General features: G+C 39.4%; 1 protein-coding gene across 3 annotated transcripts in view; it reads right to left on the bottom strand.

Moving 5' to 3' along the window:
- The window catches only part of GULP1 (GULP PTB domain containing engulfment adaptor 1), a 4,195,041-nt gene that overhangs the window by 2,049,213 nt on the left and 2,125,868 nt on the right, over positions 1-19,960 (bottom strand). For all 3 annotated transcript variants that reach the window (XM_044075155.1, XM_044075158.1, XM_044075157.1), the window contains exon 8: positions 5,800-5,919. The gene's annotated coding sequence lies outside the window, so the exon portion shown is untranslated. The remainder of the gene's footprint in view (positions 1-5,799; positions 5,920-19,960) is intronic.

Here is a 19,960-nt window from a genome sequence, read left to right as displayed (position 1 = left end):
GCAGATAGGTGTTCAGAATTGAAAGATCCAGAATGGGTCTCCATGCTTTGTCCTTTCTGGGGACTAAAAAGAGTCTTGAGTAAAATCCTTGTCCTTGCTCCTGTGTAGGTACCTGTTGAATGGCTCTCATGTCCATGTGAGCTGTAATTTGTTTTTGTGCCTCTGCCCATTGATTTGGTGGCAGGTTTGGCATTCCTTTTATCCTTGGCAAGGTATGAAAGTGGAATCTGTATCCTTGTGAGACAATGTATAGGACCCATTTGTCTTTTGTGATGATGTGCCAGTTGTCTGCAAAAAGTGCTAATTTTCGTCCCAAGGGAGCTGACAACAGAGATTTGCTTGGTAGTTGGAGGGTTGAGTCATTGTGTTTGTCTTCTGCTAGCTTGGGGCCTGTCTTCACCTCCTTTCTGGGTTGTGGCACCCCATTGGCGAGGTTTGTAAGGGCCTTGTGACTAACCTCTGCCCCTTGGGCATCTGTATTTGCCCCTCTGTGGTCTGTCAGAAGCTGGAAAGGACCAGTTTTTTGTTGGTTAATTTCTGCTGAAACGAGGGGGTTGTACCTGTAAAAAATCCTTGACCGTCTGCATAGACTTTGCCTTATCCTCCATTTTCTTTAAAACCTCTTCTGCTTTGACACCAAATAAGACATCCTGCTGTAAAGGTGCATCCAATAATTTTGCTTTAACATGATCAGGTAGGGTTTGCTCTTTTAACCAAACATGTCTGCGTATGACAGACCCAGTAACAGCTGCTCTACAGGAAGCTTCCAATGAATCAAATCCACATTGTAAAGTATGTTTGCCCACCTGTTCAGCTGCATGTAACAGATCCGGCATTTCCTTGAATTCAGCCTGTTCAGAATGTGTGCTCAGTTTTTGTTTTAATTGAGACATTAGGAATTGCTGATATTTCAGCATGTGAAACTGACAATATAATGCTCTCATAGCCAGAGTAGCTGATGTGTATATCTTCTTTCCCCATCTATCTAACGCTCTGGAATCCCTTTCAGAGGGTACAGGATCTTTAGCCATAGAAGCTTTAGTCCCTTTGGGACCCTGGGAAATTGTTTCTGGGTCAGCCAGAGGGCTTTTATAAAGGAATTTGCGAGTGTCAGGTACTCTGTAGTATCTGCCTGGTTTGGCTGGAGCAGGAGGTAGGGAGTCTGGATTTAGACTAGACTCTAAGTAAACATCATCCACAATATCTAAAACTGGAGGGATAGCAAGTGGTCTGTGCTGGGGTAGTAAAAGAAACTCTCTGAGCCTTTTCTTAGAATCAGAGTAGTCCTGGCCTTCCCAGTGGAAATGTTCCCTCATGGTATGTAAAGTTTCCCCAAAGGAGTAGTCTTCAGGGGTAGATGCTGAGGGAATAGAGTCTTCAGCATCAGAATCTTCATAAGAGGGGAAAGCATAGTCCTGTTCCTCAGAAGAATCTGAGGAAATAGAAACCTGGTCAGAGGAAGCATAGTCCTCCTCTTGTCTTGGCCTTTTATCAGGAGGGGGATGGGAACCCCTGATTAAAGAAATCAAATCTTCAGCCATCTTAAGCAACTGTTTCTTAGGCATGGGGCCTTGAACAGGAGACTGATGTACAGTCGTTTTTGGTTTTAATGGAGTTTTTAGCTTAGCGTAAGATTTAATGGTGAGTGTAGTCGGTCTGAAGACACCTTCTGAAACCAAAGGTGTTTCTACTGCACCGGGATCACCTTCTGCTCCGGTGTCAGAAGGGTACAACGAAGCTGTCTGGGGTTCTATTTCCGCGGTCATCAGGGGCTGCGTAGGCGCCTCACTGAAAACCGGAGAACCGGCGACAGGTCCAGCAGTGGCCTCGGAGTCTGGCTTGGTTCTAGGCTGACTATCCTTATCCTTGTGTTTTTTATGCATGCCGGTCATTGGCTGCTCCGACGGCATGATATACTTAAATTTCCTACCAAAGTAATGTTGTGCAAAGTCAAAACAGCGTTTGATAGTTCGTTTATGAAACCTAGCACAAAACCGACAACCTGTGACGTCGTGGTCTGGGCCTAGGCAAGGAATACAATAAGAATGGAAGTCCTTATGAGGTATTTGCTTCCCACAAGAAATGCAATTGTTAACTTTTTCCTGACATTGGACTGAGGCAAGAAAAGGTTCCCCAATGGGGTACTTAGCTTTATTGAAGACTTCGGACTGAAATTCGATTCGAAAATCTCAGGTGTCGGCCGTCCGGTACTTGTGAACTGCTTCTGCTTCGGGCACCGCGCGGCAAGAAAGACTGAAGAAAATGGCGTTGGATGCCTCTTATATACCCCTGGCACACTGACTTCAGGGAGGAAGCGACAGCAACTGACGCCGGACCAAGACTTTGGAACTCTGGCCGACTGCGGGACTGCCTGACGGCAGGATACCCAAGTGCGATGACTGCAGCAGGGTAACACGATGAACATCTTAGAAAACTACAGAATGATAAATTAGCATAATAACTCACTGCATCAAAACAAAATACCCCATTTAGCACCTCACTGCAAATAAAATATAGCTCCTCCAGGAGCATATCTCTCAACTGTCCAGATTTTCACAGAATGTACTGATTTTTGGCTCATATTTTGGTCTGTTCCTCATAAAATGTGTGGCTTTCTGGCAAATCACTGTGATGATCTGAGGACTGAAGTCATTACATTATGACATACATTTGAGTTTCAGACTTCAAATCCTTCAAAAATGTATGTATAAATGAACCCCGTTACTCTAGCAACTTTCTAAGTTTATAAGAGCAATATTTAAAATATGTCCCTATTTTTGGGCGTTTGTCATCATATTTTGTTGGGCTTTGTCCAGATTGTTTTCACTAAGAGGTTGAGAGGTATGCCTCTGCAGTTAATCCATACTTCTTGAAAAATCAGTAATATTATCTGTGATGTTCAGTGAAACAGATAGTTAAAGACATTCTTCAAAGCATACAGCTAACAGAGAGTTCAGCCACTGGTACTAAGGAATTATGCATTTTTCAACTCAAAGTCCTACTAACAAGGATACACAATGGTATTTTGACAGTATTCTATAAGTGGAACAAAATCTAAACCACTCCGGTAGCAATGACTCACTGAAGCATTTACAAACTACCTCTTATAAACTGTAAGGTAATTGCATCTGCCAATTGTTAGGATTACCTGTAGCATTGACAAGAGTGAGACAGAGATTAGTTTGCAAGATAAAAGTGCTTAAAGGCAGTCGTTTATTTTTCCTTCTTCAGTAGCCTTGATGAAAAGAAGCAAACACAAATGCATAAAAGCAGAGTGAAGTGAAATGAGTCAAATCATACTTGGTTGGTTAACCAAACAAAGAATCTCCTGCTGCAGCTCTTACTGTCTGGACTTATTGCAATTGTCTGTAATCAGTGAGGGACAGTGGTAAAGTACAGGTACAGGTTTCCTTAAGAATGATGGCTATAAGGATGATGGTAACTGTCCCTAAAAACTGAACACCAGCATACTGTTCCTACCTCCATTGTAATTACTCCTGCCCTTGGAAAAAAAAAAAAATATATATATATATATATATATATATATATATATATATATATATATATATATATATATATACACACACACACACATCATCAATCTGCTGTAGTAAAGCTTATTGAAGAAGGTAATACAGTCATGCATGTCCTGTTATACATGACAAGTATCTCACATTCTGTTTGTAACACTCAGTATGACAGTGGAATGGATTGATGTGAATTACCATGCATGACATCAACTAGATGCGCGCACGCACACACACACACACACACACACACACACACACACACACACACACACACACACGAATACAAAGACATATATCAAAATTCAAAATAAGCATGCCATAGAATAAGCCTATTGATGGGGGATCATGGATTCCCCCCATGCCATCTCTGACTTAGGTTTCACTAATGTCTATATAAGTGTATGACAAAAAAAAAAACATTTTCACTGTATGCAACATTCAATCCTAGAGGGAGTGAATCGACAGCATAAGGGCAAACAGGCAGAATGTGTCTTGTTAAAGTGACTTAATGCAAACTGCAATACAGATATGTAGCTTAGTGATATTAAGATAAAATATGTCAATGTTAAATAAGTAGAACATTGATAATGATGGATTCTGCCACTGCAGATACCTAGGAGTCATGACGTCTTTATCAGCAAAATTAAATGTACTTTTTTTTAACTGCAATACATCAGTGTTTCTGGAAATAATGTCTGCTGGAATATAAAGAAAAATATCAGGGCAGCTGTCACAATAACACAAATGTAGTAGAGTTGTGCAGTGCTTGTTTACAGTGACAGCTGTAATTCTAGGCTGTGTTTTCAAGATTAACAGTAGCTAAAAAACACATTTCATTTCGCTTTCGTCTTCAGTGATAATTAATTTCAAACAGTTGTGAAGACTGCAAAGCAAGGGACTTCACTAAGCTACGAACTTAAAAGATTCAATAGAGCTCAGTCAGTTAGATAGATGTTGAGTGTAAAATGTGCAGTAATGTTTTGTAAATGTATTTTTAGACAATACCTCCTACGGTACATGGTCTTAATAAGGAAATAGAAATGCAATTTGGAGATGAGGATGAGATAAATACAATTGCATTTTAAGGCTTGAGGATCATCTTGATGAAGACAGAGATGCTTCAGGCAGACAAACAGCTCTGTAGGACGCACAGGCCACATAATAGGGAAATATTTCTTTATAAACAGGGTGATGGAAAAGCAGTCTTCTTTTAGAGGTGGATTTTATAATGTTGGCTGCAGTAACAAAACTTTATAGGCCATGTTCTGCTTAAAATGTCAAGAAGGAATAAGGGTTTAGCAACCCTCGGCTTTCCACCTGAAGTGAAAAGTTACACAGAGTATTTGGTATTCATAAGGTACATTAGCATTTACAGTGTCTTAAGTGTACAAACATCAAAGATGCACAGGCACATTGGCACAGACTACTTATTTATCTCTGCCAGTGGGGTAGATTGTGAATGGAGGAACATGCATAACCTGCACAAACATATATTTAATAATTGAATCCAGGTTAATAACCAGCTGATTGCTGCAGAAGCAAGTCATTTACTGCACTGCTTGTGGCCTGTGTTCAGGATTACTGGGCAGGGGGATGAAGGAATGCAACAGATTTAGTTGGTTTGCCTTTCTCAGCTGGTGCCAGTGGTGGATTAATCTTCTGTTGCAACTCTCACACGATACAACAGGATCAGTAGCTGGCACTTTCTTGGAAGCACAAATGGGTACTGTACATCGTAACAAGCTTGGAGATGTACCTGAGCCAACATTTTAGCTACTGCCACTGCACGTTTGCTTCCTGGGAGATATAAGAAAACTGTAGTTTAAAAGGTCTGCACTCTCAGCCCTACAGTATCGTTATATATTTCCTTTTTGCCTCATTACTGGATCTGTAAGTTGACATCAATGACCTAGGAAGAGGCTGTGATCAGTCAAGTACAAGTAAAACCAGATTACTATCTGGTCTTACTTGAAAATGGAAGTAAAAATGGGGAAACAGCTTTAATGACTTCATAAGCATATATTAAACACCTGATTTAAAAATAAATAAATAAATACATAAGCCTTTACAGTTAAATGATGCCACTGTTTCAATTTTTTCCAACAAATATTTTTCATAAGGAGCAATATATCAACGAAAACTGCAGAATGCTATTTTCCCATTGCAAATTACGGTATACTTACACATGTGCATGAGATATATTTACAAATGTATATATGTCAGAAATGTTTCAGTTAAACAATTTCAAGAAGAACTGAAAACTACTCACTCTAGAATTATTCAGGAAAAATCTTCATAAAAGCAGTTAAGGTGATGGGGGCCTTGTGAATTTCATCTGTCATTTACTGGTAGTGTTCTGTTTCTTCTTTTGCAACTTTTGAACAGGCCACTAAACAAATAATAAGAAGAGATTGGTCAGTTTCAAATTTTCCAACAGGAATATTTTACCTGTAATGTCCAGACCTCTTTCATTAAACTGGAAATCATGCCTTGAGGGTGTTTGACAAAGCTTGACCACAGTGCAAAGTTAGAGAGCATAAGGTACAATCTTGGAAAAGTTAAAAAGTTTGAAAAGACTTGTGTAAATGAGAGGGGCAATGTCACCTATATTTCACTTCACACCCACCTTCTAAAATAAGATCATCTGTGAACTCACTGCACAGGACTGTAGCACTTAGCACTGCTGCCCAATACACACTTAGGTTGGCTTCCATGCTAAGTCCACATGCCGTCCTTAAACCAAGATGGATTTTCACTAGGGTTTACAGTGCCTCCCACATCCCATGACATACTGGTAGATGAAGTGGTGGTCTACTCATTGCTCGTAAGATAGGGTCTGGGCCTCTCAAAACCCAGAGAATGAGGGAATAAACAGAGTTGCTGCACTTTGGTGTAATAATGCAAAAAATCTTTTTTGAGCTCTCACATTTATCATTTTGTGTGACTGTAGTCCTTTACACCACAATCACACTGACAAGCCCTAACCTGATGATTCTGCTGCGTTAATATGCTTTCACATAACAAATGCAGAACAGAGACATTATAACTGCCCTAATATAATCTAGTAGTACATATTATTTTTGAAAAACCACTTCGCATAGAGTCATATACTTGAATGTGGCTATGACAATCACATAAACTATATATTACTTTTTAAAATTTAAATAAAAGACATTAGTTAAAGCAGAGTTCAAAAAATTGCAAGCCCTTGTCAATTCTTTTTCACTGGGACATTATTATTGTTAATAGGGCACAGCATGATACCACATACAGCATATGAGAGAGAGTGTGTGTGTGTGTGTGTGTGTGTGTGTGTGTGTGTGTGTGTGTGTGTGTGTGTGTGTCTGTCTGTCTGTGTACCTTTGTTTATGTCAGTAGCAGTTTTCTTGTACAGAGCACTTCAGAAATGTGCTTATGTGTTACTTAAGGTAGTCTGAGGGTAACAGACTTTTAGGATCAAATAAACGTGCGGCACCTTCATAATGCATTTAGTTACAGCAAATAGTCCAGCAGCATGTAAGCACATAATGTAGCAAGAACTCTTCAAAAACAGGCACACAATCTAAGAAATAGGCATGAAGCCTCAGCACAGATTAGGCCAAAGAGGAAGAGGAAACGAACAATGAGGAGCCTTTAATTTAATTTCATTCACTCGTAATTTGGTTAAGATGGCAGATACATTATCATAAATTATTTGATCCAGAACTACTGTAAGTGGTGTCTGTGTCTCTGTGTATACATTTCTTAATGACAAAGCATGTCATCTAATTGTTCCTAAAGGCCTAATAAGACATGAACTAAGAAGATTCTTTTTTTATTTGCTCTGTTTTTAGCTGTGCTCATTCATTGACCATCTAGCTATCCTACCCAGATGCTTTACTGACTCAGTCTTCTCCTGCTCCTTGGCGACAGTCCTGTGACTCAATCTTTTCATGGAGATGACAGGTGAAGAGACCAGGACTGAGGTTATCATCTGCACAGAGGGATGTAAATTTTCTTTTCAGCTCTACCTCTGTGTTACATACCTGGATACCTGCTTGGAGTTGGGTATGCAAGCAGCATCAACAAGGGGTATGTGACTCACTTCCATGAGTGACAAAACTCCTCAAGACTGCCCTTCCCCTATTTAAACGAGTGGCCTTGTGTGTTCTCAATTCTGTACTAAGGACTCTAACAGAGGACTGTGTGCTTTGGGCATATGCCTTACACCCTCCACCCAAAGAAGAGAGAGCAGGCTAAGCCGTGCCATTCCTCCCCTCTGCGCACCAGCTACAAAAAGCACCTGAACGATGACTCAAATTCAGGTCATCTTGGTTATAGATAGGGCTTTATCCCGCTATACTTTTCAGGTAAGCACCAAGAACTGACATTCCTTCCATATTTTTACCTTCTGCAGTTATTTTCTATACTATATATGACTTCAGCAATTCTCTGCCAAATGTTTCTCATGCATCTAAGTCTCTCAAAGAACAGTGTACCACCAGAGAGTAAACTTAAAACATTTCTCATGGCAATGTGTTCCAATTTATAGATGCTGCGTTTCAAACAAACTGCTTACACTGCAGCACCACACACTACTAGAAACATTCAAGTGTTGGGAAGAAGTAGATGCATGTTTATTAATATACATTTTTCACAATACTTGTATCATAGCATTGTTTGATATGTGGCAAACAAAAGTGAAAGAGCTGCAACAAGCACTGCACTTCCATTGTCTTTCTTTGCATGTTCCTTACAGTCCCAGCTACCCTTATTTTAGGATATCCACAACCACATACTACTTAAGTTTCTCCACCATCTGTTAGATATATACTGCATGCACTATTTATTTTGTGTCTTACCTGAAAAGGAAACCTTTTTCAATATATTAAACTGGCAAAGAACAAAGACATGAACCTCAGAAAGTAGCAGCTCTTTTGTCAGGATGTTTAAACCACGAAGAACAGAGTTCTTTTTTAGTTACCACAAATGGGACATGGGTAAAAAAGTAACAAGACACACTGATGACAACCCCCATTTAATGGTCTGGCTGCATCAAACAAACAAATGCCCTGTCACTGTATAACTCTATAACAAGTGTCTATCAGTGATGTGAATGACACTGACATGACTATGACCAGTGAGAGTAGTACAAAATAAGTGAACTGTTCCTATCACTGAAGAGATCATACCTTTCATTTATGAACCACCATTTGTGAAGCAGGTGGATACAACCATACTATATTCTGCTTCACACAACCTCTCATCAGCATAGCATAGTCAAACAAAAGCATTGCCATTTTCTACCTGTGCTTTGTATCATCTCTTTATATGCTTTGCACAAACCTCTAAAGAAAAGAATGTTTCCTGTTGCAATAATAGTGATAATAAATAGAGAGAGGGAGGGAGGGTGAGAGAGAGAGAGAGTTGTATAAAGTAAAAGAAACATTCACCAACATTTGTTTAATCAGGATGATTTCTGACTCACTCATTTAACAGTGCATTGAGCAGACTTATCCAAAAATGTCTACATTCTTGAGGGGGGAAAATATACTTAATGTCAAAAACTAAGAATGACAGGCAATGAAGTATTTGCTCAAGTGTTGTGTAACTCTGAATTGTGGTTTCATAATTTCTTCATACAGCTTTCACTTTTAAGGGTGGCCATTTTAAAACATGATATATAGAGTTACCAAAGTCAAAGCTTATTCTGAAATGGAAGTTATAATGATGAATGCTCAGCTACTGTAAAAAGCAGTCTCACCAAAACTTTTGTATTCAGACATTTTGAAACAACAATATTGCAGTAAGGGAATTAAATCCCTTTCTAGTTATACTTGTATTGCAATTTCAAAAAAAAAAAAATTCAAACCACTGCAAGAAAACAATATGCTTTTTTTGAAATTTGTTAAATCTCATTCCCATCTTCTGAAAGAAGTAAAACGCAGTAAGATTCATTTTAAAAACAGTGGCTGAGAAAAATGAGCTGTTATTTCAGCCAGAAGCTGCTAGCACTGTGTTTATTTCAAATGAGAGAAGAGTCATAGGATAATCCTAATTATAAGACAGCATCCCACCAGCCTCTAACACCAATATAGTTATATAGAAAAGATGAATGTAGTTCTGTTATAGATTTGGCTACCAAAGGCAGACAGTCAGGCAGAATAACGCCACCCATCTCCAACTTTTCTTCCATATCTCAAATTATCTTCCATCTTATTTCTCCTAGGCACTTACCAATATTCCCCACCATCTCAATACTACTGCATCATCATTATACCCTGGAATACTACTGAAAAGTGTTGACATTCATCCTAACTCTGATTCTAATTTGGAAATTCACAATTTTTCCTTGACTCAAATTAAATCTCTAAACCCTATACAGTTCCACAAAACCAAACACTGCACACACTAAAACCGTTCAACCTCAGTGGTTATAGGATATGCAATAAAATCGCTACTTCATGCATTGACTATCCAACATGCATCCAATATTCTCATATTAACAAAAACTTGGCTAAACCCTTCAACTCCAATGAAGAAATTCTAACCCCTCCAATACAGTATCCTTCACTTAGACTTGCTCTCCAAATAAGCACATAATTAAGCCATCCTATTTCTAATAACTTACAAATATGTACCCTCATCATTAAGCCCCTCTCACAAAGATTCAAAGAAACTTTATTGTCATTTAGGACCACACAAGTGCAACCTAAATGTCAGCTTACGAGAGAAATGCAGTACAGATAACACAGATACAGCAGTATCAGAGAATAACATAAGAAAGAAAATAACAACACATATGACATGCAAGAGGTAGTTCACATTACGTAAACACACTCAATACCCATTATCCAGTGAATAGCAGCTGTCTAGTTACTGTATTGCACTTGGTAACCTTAGACATGACTCAGTATAGCCATCATATTGCATAATAGTAATACTGGCAGTAATTACTCAGAGCAGCAGGATTAAATGAGGAAAGGAGGCTTCAATGTATCCCAAATTTCTGAAAAGTTCTGATACTCCCGATAAGTGTAAGCATGCACCTGGGAGGTTATCTTGTTTGCATTAGAGACATAGGTACCAAACCAGGGATGAATTTTTGGTTTCCCATCCAATTGTCCAAGTTGCACTTGAATTGGGTTAGGGAGGAACTCTGCTTCACATGGATGGGAAGCCTGTTCCATAGACAGGGTAGTCTCTGGAATACATACCTATCTCTCCTGCAGGTCCTATTTATATCACAGGCAGGGTTTAAGTCTTTAGAATGGGTAATTCTGCTACTGTTTGTTTTGTGGATATGCAGGAGATACATCAGAGTGGGGTCTGACAATGCCTTTTATGCCAGGCATAGATCTTCCCTCAAAAGCCTGTAGGAGACAGAATACAGGGGTAAGGCCATGAGGCAGTCTGCATAGGACATATTACTTATGCCCTGTATTCTTTTAGTCAGGAACCTCTGTGGACGTTCCAATTATTGGATATGCCTGGTTAGGTACAATCCAAAGGGTGCATTGCACTAAATGATAGGTCTGATGAATGCCGAATTAAATTGTTTAATTGGTAACAAGCTGTGTAGATATTTAAGTGCATCTGAATTGTTCTTATTTGTTCTGAAGAAGTTCACCTAAGAGGGTGTACGAAAGCGCTCAACAACAGTTTTTATGGTTTTATGGTGGTTGTATTATGGACATTCCTCCAATAAAGGATTTAATTTTTATCAGCAGCTTTTGGAAGGTATTTGGTTATACGTTTGTGCTTCACCTTTTGGAATGCTGAATACAGTTAAACAGTTGCTTCCTTGGACTTAGATGCCATACCTTTGTTTATAAGTTGCGCAACATAGAATGACTTCCTCACCACTGCAGACAAATGATGATCAAAGGCTACATTACTTTCTATGTGTGTCCCTAAGTCCACATAGATAGTGACAAACTCCTCTGTCTCATTATTAATGAGAATCTCAAATCTAATTGCTACATCCAAGAAGGAAAAAAGCATCAAAAGCATGTCAGCTACACTGAGTTAAATCTTTCCTTACATACTCAACTTGAAAATGCACTGCAACTACCTGCATCCATCGTCTCAGTCCTCTTATATGTAGCATCTGTATTCACAAATCTTCCCTATACTCAATCATAGCCAGATCATGGTCAAATGAGGCCCTAAGCGGGTACAAAACCAGCCCACTCCTCAACCATACCAACATTCTACTACTTGGCTGTCTCTCTCCATTTACTATAAAACTCAGTTTAAACTTGTCAGTGTACATATTATTATACGTACATATTATAGTGCACACTATTTTCTTTTTACAATCACAGAGATTTGGATTCCATTTAAAACTTTTACTTCAAATTTTACATCAAAAGTACAGCTAAACAATAAAAAAAAGCTCACACTGAAAACAGACTAAGCATGAACAATGATAATCTTCCCTTAAAACACATTTAATGGAAAGTGTATCTGGCAACCCATTAGAGCCGTGCTGGGATTCATCTTCAAGCAGCATATAGTGAAGCATTAAATAGTGGCTATGTGAAGGATGTAGGAATTTAAAAGACAAAATGTAATGCATTTGCTAAGACCCTGAGACAGCCCACTGGCCACAACTGTCCTTTTCAATGGCAGCACAGGAGGACCAACTGGTAAAGTGACCCAGTCAGAGTCACACAGCAGACAAACAAAGGCTGATGCAATCAAGTTCTCCATTACAGTAAGCAGATTATTAATAGCACATAGTTTTAATCATCTGATCAAAGTGCCTGGTAAGCTGTTGTAGCCCAACACAGTGCATTTAAAACTCACATGCCTGCAAAAAAGCAACAGAATGTATAGTTAAAAGATTAATCTTGTAGACTTCATGCTGCCCAGTTAGTTTGCAACCACATATAAGACACTGTCAACAAAAGAAGGAAAATAAGGATCATACACAAATGACCAGGTAATACGATGATGCTCTTCTTTACTACAATCAATTCCTTCCTTTACACGACACCTACTCTGAGATGTAGGAAAGTACAGTTGTATAAAATCTTCTCATAACAGTAGATGTCCTTCTCTTCACTGTTGCAGTATTCTTTACCTAAGGGATCTCCTGTCAAGGATAGCCCAACATATGGCCAGTATACAAAAGTCTTCAGCTCTTATAGATGCTGTACCTCACATGTTTGCTCCCCGTGCAAGACATAGGGCATAAAAGTGAAATATGGACACAATCACAAAATCCACAGGAGGAACAGAATATCCATAGCGACAAAGGAACATCTGCATACAGAAGGAAAAAGAAGGTAAGAAGGGAGAACCCTGGATAGCCATCATAGGACTGGGCAAGAGTTAGGCCAAGGGGGAAGGAGGGAGGGACCTAATATTGCAACAGTGAAGAGAATGGCATCCATTGTTATGGCAAAATTTTACTCAACTTTACTATGTCCTTCCATATCACTAAAGCAGTATTCTTCACATAAGGAAGAGTAAAAAAGCTCAAGATGAAGAAATGAAGGAGAAAGGCAAAGAGGAGCCCTCCACAAACTCATGTAGGATAGCCCTGACAAAACCTGCTCTGGCCCTGGAAATAACATCTAACTCATGTTTAGTGCAGGTATGACTAGAGCGCCAAGAAGCAACTTCAAGGAGAGAATTTGTATCCAGACCATTGAGAAAAGCATCAGAAAAGGCAACTGCTATAGAAGAATGTGCTTTTACAGACAAGGAAAGGCATTTTTAATGAAAAGAATAACAAAGAGAAATGGCCTTAGAAATCCAGGAGGAAATGGTTTGCATAGAAACACCCAAACCCAAAGTCCTAGGATGAAAAGAAACAAGACTTTGTTCAGATTTGCAAATATCTTTAGTTTTACTTAAATAATATCTCAGCTGTCTGCAAATCCAAGGTGTGAAGGACCTTCTCAATGTCAGGTTGTGGGGAAAGAAAAAAGGAAGGAAGATGAACAGACTGATTTAGGGACGACTCATTGACCACCTTGGACATAAAAGACAGACTAGAGTGAAGAGATACCCTGTCTCTATGAAAAATTAAAACAAAAAGCTAAAAAGGGGGGGGATCAGCCATGATAGCCTGAAGTGCAGGCACTCTCTTGGTAGAAGTAACAAGCAAAAGAAGAGTTCTCCGAGCACAACGTTGCAAGGAAGCTGAAGATGCAGACTCAAAAGGAGACTGAGTCAACTTTTCAAACATACAATTTTGGTCCCAAGAAGGTGGAACAGGCTTCCTGGGGGCCTGATATAAAGGACACCTTTAAGAAATTGTCTGTCTTCAAACCTAGAAGCTAGAGGAGTCAAGGGCAGAAAAGCAGGGATTACTGACAGCTGAGCTTTAACTGAAGATTATGCCAACCCAGCATGGAGCAGATCACACATGTAGGAGAGAATCCAAGGAACCTCCACAGACAGGGGATCCAGATGGTGAGAGAGACACCAGACAGAAAATCGTTTCCATTTAGACACACAGGCTTCCTGGCCTCCTGCAGAACCTGAAGCAGTTCCTCAGAAAAGAGGTCCTAAAAGGGATCAAAACTCTATCCCCCACAGTGTTGAAAAGTCCACATCTGAGGATGGACTAGAGATTCCTTGTCTTGTGTGAGAAGATCCACCCAGTGAGGTAACTTGTGGTAATTGCCCCTGGCCATGCGAAAAAGGAGAACCAAAGCTATTTGGGGCAAAAGGGAGTCACCAGCAAGATTTTGGGAGAGTCATGCCCTATCTTGTGCAGAACTTGTAGTAACACAGGAAATGGGAGGGGGGTGTACCGAAACAGCCCTTTCCAAGGAAAAGACAGGATGTCTACCTTCCAAGTCAGAGGACTTGGAACTCTGGAACAGAATAGAGGACGCTATCTGTTCAGAGGGGAGGGAAAGAGATTTATTGGAGGACTACCTCACTGATGTACAATGTCCAGGAACACATTTCTGTGAAGCATCCATTCGTGATCTTGTGTTGTGGACCTGCTCAAAAAGTCTGCCACTACATTGTGCTCTGAAGGAATTTAAACTACTTGAAAAGTCACTTGATACTGGGTAGTTAGATTCCAGACCTGAAGAGTCAGTTTGCAAAGCAGATAGCACCTCGTGCCCCTTTGCTTTTTGACATACTACATCCCTGTGGTATTGTTGGTGAAAATGTTGAGTGGGCCAAAATGAAAGAAGGAATTAAAAGCTTAGAGAGTCAAAATCAGAGCCCTCATCTCTTTTATACTGATATGATCTGACCTCTGATGAGGAGGGCAGGGACCTTAGACCTTTAGGGTACCACAAGAAGCACCCCACCTCATATCTGAGACATCTGTAAAAAGCTCCTGAGTGGGAATTTGGGGTGAAAAGGAAGCCCTGGATTGAGAGAGAGTTGATGAATCCACCACTTAAGCTCCAGCTTGAGACAAGTAAGAGAAGCAACAAGACACTCCAGGGGGTGGCTATGTTGCAGCCACACCGATTTGAGGTACCAGTAAAATTTTCTCATATGGATCCTGGTTGGAAGAAGCATGGGAATGGAAACGTTATAAATCCAAGGACCAAATTCCCTGGCCATGACAGAGGACAGAGGAAGAACAGTCTGGAAAAAAGTTGTCAAGGACAGAACCTTGGAGGCAGTAAAAGATGCCAACACAGAAACAGTCTGAAGCTTGCAATTAAGGAAAACATGATGCTGGGAAGGCATCAGAACTGATTTCTGGAGTTGTATGATGAATTCCAGACTGTGTAAAAGACAGGTGATAAACTGGAGATCCTGTGACAGACTGCTGGAAGAAGCTGCTTGAATAAGCAGATCATCTACCTAGGATAAAATCTGAATATCTTGAAGTCTGCAAAAGGCAATGACTGGAGTGAGGCATTTGTTGCATACCATTGGAGCAGAAGGGATGTCAAAGAACAGAGCAGAGAACTGAAAATCCAAGGAAGAAACAGAGAAATGTAAACATTTCCTGAACAGAGGATGAATGGGAATGTGAAGGTATACATCCTTGAGATCCAGAGACACAAGAAAGGCCTGAGAAATCAGAAGAAACAAGGTCTGAAGGACTAACAACTGAAAAGAAGGGATCTTGAAGAAGGTGAGGAGTCTTGCTATCATCAGGCAAAGCCTGAAGATGTTGCCAGGAATAATGCCTCATCATTGAACCAAAGGCAGCAGCCCTGGAAGAGGCATAAGCTGCATTATGGCTGCATTTTATTGAGTTATGGGTAACTTGAGAAGAGGACTCTAACAAGGAAAGGGAAGAAGCCTTTCCTTCAGAATCAGGAAGGTCAGATACCACCTTAAAAACTTGAGAAAGGAAGGCCCAAACATACCTGGTCATATCAGTATGATAGTTAATGGCTCTAAAAAGATAAGGTGGCAGCAGTCTAAACATTTTTGCCCAACCTAGCCATAGCTCAAATATCCTTATCAAAAGGAAGGAGCTTACTAGTTGACAACAATTTTGATGGTTTGTCTGCAGAGACTGATACAACTGAAAGATCAGCAGCAGGGCACTTCCACAGAAATTTGCAGTCTTCAAGCAATTTGTAGAAATTATCAGGCTTCTTTGCCACACGAGACTGAGTTAGGAGCTACAGTGGCTGCAGAAAAAGTATACAAAAGGCAACCAGAACAGGAGGGACAGCTGATGGTTTGGGTGACTCCATTTGCATGAGCTCAGGGTACCTCTTTTGAATGCTGGAGACCTTGGAACACTCCCACTTAAAACAGGCCATCATGCAGGTAACAGTATCCTCAAAGGATAACTCTTTTAAGGGGGAATCTGTGCTCAAAGAATGCTATTTGTCCAAACCATAGGCTGGGGGGAAGGGATTTGGGAAGAGTAAGGGAGGATTCTTCCTCAGAATCTAAATCCTCATTTGAGGAATCCAATTCCCTGGGCCTCTTAACTGGAGTGGAAGACCAAGGTAGAGTTGGGACAGACACTCCTTGAGGTGGCGTCATGGCCATTGAAGCATAAAACAAACCCTGAGTGAAATTTTGCCATTCACTTTGGGGATCCTTAGAACAGAAGAAATCTGTTTAGTCTTCTGTTTCTTTTTCTGCAGGATGTCTGCCTAAAAAACCCTCTGAGAGTCCATCCCTTGATGTGATTCAATAATAGTGAAAGGAATTCCCTCCCTGAATAGAATTTGATGAATTCTCCTTGGTTCCTCAGATATTATCCGCCAAGGTTCCCCCTCAATGTCGGGTGCTTACATTGGGAATGTGTCCCAGGATGAACAAGAATTCTAATCTATGCCAGCCTCCAAAGGATAACAGCAGAAAAATCCAAAGTGAGCACAGGCTGGTCCTCAAAGATTTCACTAGCCTCAAGAAAGATTTCTGTTGGAAGCTGGACAGCAACTGGATCAGGCCTAACTTTTTTGGCCTTCTTCTTGGCAGATGTCTTGCCCTTAGGATGGGAGAATTCTGCAACAGCTCCCTGAGCCAACAGCTTAACACATTGGTTGTCAAGATATATGGACAAAGGGAAGAAGTGACTATGTAGGTTCTTTGGCACTAATGTCTGGCAGATAAAACACTGTGTTTGATTGTGGGAAGCACCTAAGCAAAAAAGACACTGGTTGTTTTGCTCTTTGTCGGAAGTCTGCCTTCCACACTGACATTTTCCCTTTCTGGATGATATGAACACAATACTATTTAATAGTAAAGAAAGAAGAGAAGAAACCTGGATGAGGCATTTATCTGAAAAGTAACTTGGTAACCAAGACATCAAAAGGGTGTACAGACCGACGTACAATAATGGTGTTCAGACTGGTGGCAAAGAAGTTCTGACTGATCACGTCCAAACGTCACTTTTATGCTCAACATCTAGGGCAGTCAGCATACGTGTGGATGTTAGACACCTATAACAGCTGATGGTGTTGATCTTAGGCTATCCTTGGTAGGAGATTCCTTAGGTGAAGAATACTGTGACAGTGATACGGAAGGACATCAAAGTATTGTTATACACACACAAATACATACACATCAATTACAGCAACTAATACAATTGTACATATCAGATACCTGCTTGAAATCAAATGAATGAGTAATATTTAAATAATACCCCAAACCATATCTCAGCATTCTTCTGTCAGAAAAATACAGTACAACCCACTGTAACTCCCCTCTGTCTTCTTATATAAACAATCAGAAACAATGACCCAAAATCTGGAACATATTTTAAATATTGCTCTTCATATACTTGGCATCTTTCTATTAAAGAACATTTTCTGACAGATACAAAATCTGAAACTTAAATACTTGTTATCATTTAGAGAGTGCAATCACAGCAATTAGCCAGAAGTTCACAATTTATTTTACAAGGAACGTGCCAATATGCCACTCATCATCTTTGCTCAAGGATTCTGGACAAAGCCAAAAACTAACGGGACAAAAAAATACATATTTTGAATACTATTTTTTTCTTTTATCTGTTAACTGGATAAACCATCTGGACAAAGCATCCCTTTTCACAGGTGACCAGGGAGCAACTTGTTCAAAGCCACAACACAGTGAAATGGAAGGGGAAAGATTCAGAGTCTGTTCATTTGACTACAAAATGTAGCTCAACAGCTTGGAGTCTTAAATGGCAGATGAGCCTAATTCACTTAAAAGTTAGAAGAATAGCAGATGTTTCATGGACAGGCATTTTCTGAACAATAATATCTGTGAAACTGTATTAGACCAAGAGCTGATATTACTTGCTCGCTGCAATTCTCAGTGATCTACCAGAAAACATAGAAGAAAAGGAACGACAGGTCATAAATAACTAAGGCAAAATCAAAGAAGTTTTCCAAATGTGAGAGGCAGGCAATGCTCCATTTCACTTAAAAAGTAAAAAAAAAATAAAAAATAAACAGCATCAACATGCATTTCTTGAACAGTAATAACTGTGAAACTCTAATGACTGGCATTTCTTACTGTAATGCTCACTGATTTACAAGAAAAAGCAAATGTGTTAAGAGTGATAATATTAGGCAAAATCACAGACTTGAGTCTTGTTCTGCAATTAAAAAGAAGTCTGGAACTCAAATGACAATTCTGACTGAATGTAATCATAACTGATTTACCACAGAAAGAAAGTTATGACTCCAGAAAATGTTATTTACTAATTTATTTCCAGTTTGATGACCGGGGAGGTCCACTGGGCTCAAGGAGCCCATTTTCAGTGGAGGCCTGGGGAGAAAAGCTCCACATTACATACAAGTAAATCAAAGCTTAAAATTACAAGCACAGAATTATATACAGACATGCAATGAATTACAAATGCAAAACATGAGCACTCTTCATGACATACAGACATAGTTAATTAGAGAGCCATTTGTAGAGCATATGGTTGAACTGAGGCAGCAGAATAATCTGAACAAAATACTAATAACTATCAAATTGTAACTTTTTCTGTTGGTAGTTACAAAGACTGAAATTTTGAAAGATAGTAGTAATTATTGGTTTTGTAGAAAGTGGGAGAAATAATGGAGGACATTACTCTGTATACAATGTATACATTCAGGATAGTGGTCGAAGAAGAGAGAGGTAGTTGAGCAGTAGAGAAGGAGGTAGATGTTTAGCAGAAATAGATTCTGGTGTAAGCAAATAGAGGCAGAAGTACGGAGGAGAAAGAGGCAGTTGTTTTGTAGCAAAAGTGGAGTACACAGCATAGATAATTATCTTAGCTAATTAGTATCATTTAGAAAAGAGTAGAGAGAGAAAGCTATGTACAGTATTTACATTATATACATTCAGGGTTGGCTGTTATATTACGTTAAAATATAATGTGAAAATATAATAATAAAATATAAAATGTTCTGCACAATTCAAAGGGATATTGGATTCACCGTGCTTGGCCAGCACCACATTTGCTGAATGAAGTTCCTTCAGCAGGTGCTGTGCTGGTCAGATATGAAGCTGCTAAAACCTAAACAGACTACCGAGGGAGACCAAATTGCCTTGTTAATGACTATATATATATATATCTATAGATATATATGTGTGTGTGTGTGTGTGTGTGTGTATATGTATATATATATATATATATATATATATATATATATATATATATATATATATATATATATATATATATATATTGTTTACCATCAAAATGTGGAGCTGCAGTTACACAAAACTTGGATGGTTAAAAGTGTGGTTTCAAGTTTCCATAACGCCGATCTGTAAATGTTCAGATCCACATTAGCGAATGCTAGTGTGTATTTGCTCATATCAGATCGACGTTCTGATTGGAGATCACACTACAGTGGGGATCAGGAAATTTAACATTTTCCTCACTGCAGTGCAAAATCTCAGAGTTTGTATATACAATATGCAAGGGATGACAGGGTGCAGGGGGGCTTGACCTCTGTAAAATATTAGTAGAAAATTCACCGGAAGTTAAGTTAATGTCAATAATATTGAAGTGCGAATTACCGACACTACCGCTGTCAGACCTGCTGTTGATGGTAAAC

The sequence above is a fragment of the Protopterus annectens genome, chromosome 6.part0 (assembly GCF_019279795.1).
Source record: "Protopterus annectens isolate FY-2018-M chromosome 6.part0, PAN1.0, whole genome shotgun sequence".
In the NCBI taxonomy this organism is placed as follows: Eukaryota; Metazoa; Chordata; order Ceratodontiformes; family Protopteridae; genus Protopterus; species Protopterus annectens.
This window is presented reverse-complemented; position numbering and strand designations above follow the sequence as displayed.